This window comes from Eufriesea mexicana, unplaced genomic scaffold, assembly GCF_001483705.2.
Source record: "Eufriesea mexicana isolate 0111107269 unplaced genomic scaffold, ASM148370v2 scaffold4710, whole genome shotgun sequence".
In the NCBI taxonomy this organism is placed as follows: Eukaryota; Metazoa; Arthropoda; class Insecta; order Hymenoptera; family Apidae; genus Eufriesea; species Eufriesea mexicana.
This window is the reverse complement of record NW_016912705.1, coordinates 208,737-210,961: the sequence shown is the minus strand read 5'-3', so window position 1 is coordinate 210,961 and position 2,225 is coordinate 208,737.

Sequence of the window (2,225 nt, the reverse complement as noted above, 5' to 3'; positions counted from 1 at the left end):
TTTAATTTTTACTCGGACCCCGTTCTAATTCGACAACAATAATAATTAACCCTTTCACGTGTTTAAAAAGTAAAATCACATGTTTCGCTCAGGACGTCACGTAGGATGCACAGCAGAAGATTAATTATAAGTGCTAAGCACGTAATTATCTGTCAATATGTTTACGAGTGGTCAAACTGGAGCTACAGCATAGAAATTTTCGGGTGTTGCCGTTAAGTCACAACACCAATTGAAAACCATTGGAAATAAATCGATAGTTAAAGAAGTAATAAAATCTTAAAACTTTAATCGTAAATATCTCAAAAACTATTGAGCAGTTGACCCTATAATGATATACATTTTAGAATTGCATGATGAAATCTACAAACCTGCAAAGTTTCAACTAAATCGGTGACCCGAAGGACTTGCACTCTCCTTGTTAGTGTAATATTTTAGTTAAATAAACCTATTTTGTTATTAACCCTTTGACTGCCACGCCGAAATCATATGTTTCCCTCAGGACGCCACGGGAGTGCACCGCTAGATGCGAGATTTGTTCTAATATTTTTTTGATGTTCTAATAAAAATTTGTAATCGTTCAATGGAGCATTTTTTACTTCAAAGTATCTTCTAATTAGCGGTTATATTCAAAATGCACTAACTGTCAATTTTCATTCAATGTTGTTCAATGTAGTTTAAATAGTTCAAGCGCTCCGGTCACCAATGACCACCGTGGTGTCACAGAAGAAACCATGGCCAGTTATATATGACCAACGTGACAGTCAAAGTGTTAATAGAGAAGAGCTGTTACAAAAGCCATTAGAAATATAACTCGAATCGATATCTCGGTTGATTTCGATTTTCTATAATAACCGTGGAAAATAACGGTTCTATGAGTCTGTTTCGAAAACCGGTATCGGTGTCATAACGGTTTTCAACCCTTGTATAGCACAGTTACCTTAGATCTGGTTCTCTGCTGTTCTTTGCCATTGTCAACGATACTGCTTCCGCGATACAAGGTAATCGGTATCGGAAAAAATGAATATTTCTCTATCCGAAAGTCTCCTTATCCGATCGATCGTGTCTTGCTATTAACTCGGATACTGGAAGTTCCAGTGTACTTAGCAAACTCTCTAAAAGGCATTAGAATCAGTAATCTAAGAAACCGGATGACCTTAAGTAACTTTATTCCCCTTGGTACCTGTGCCTGTAATACTTAACGATCCGATTCATCTAAACGATATCGACGAATCAAAATTTATTCCCACATTATCCATATACACTACCTCTCGAAAGTTCGAGGTCGCTTGCTCGGTGAGGAAGAAAATTCGATTTCTTAATCGAAAGAATTGTAAATAAATGTTTTTAGATATTTTACTTGATTTTTTAGAATACTTTTAGAGCTTTTAGGTATCTTAGGTTAGCATGTATAAATATAACAAAAAGGCTAATTTTTAAGTACATAAAATAGGTGTCGATATTGGTAAATACATTGGTACTATAATTGATACAAAAAGAAGTATACTAGACAAAGGAAAATTTCCAATTTTAATGTTTTTTCTCGTGGATTCTAAAATTTATCTACCAAATTTATTGAATTTATTAAATTTATTAAGTTCGTTCTATTTATTATTAATTTTATTAAATTTACTAAATTTACCTAGGAAATTAAAGATAATCTCAAATTTTTGAACAGCAATGTGCATCATCATCCATAAATCATCAAAGATTTGTTAATTTGAAAGCTAATTTTAAATTATATTAATATTAACACAGTATTGTTATATATGTATTAACCCTCTATGATATCACAAGTTTATTTATCTTTTACCTTATTTTATTAATTAATTATGGTATATTTTATATTACATTATTAGACTGGTATCAAATAATCAGTCTGTTACAATTATTGTTTTCTACATTCCATATAAAAACTTTAAAAAATTATAATTCTTTTCCTCCTATTGAAATAAATTTTTGGTTAACAGATTATACTCAGATCCCTTAATATTGCATGATTCTGCTATTACTATTTGTAATATTACTCGTGAGCATTTATTATCTTTTCTACTTAGCTTATTAATAATTAATAAATTTATATAATTAAATTTACTTATATAAATGTATAAATATATTAATAATTATAAATATATTAATATTTACCATAATACAGTAGAACATGGATATATTTATATAATTATAATTATATTTATATATCAATTTTTATATAAATATTATTATATAAA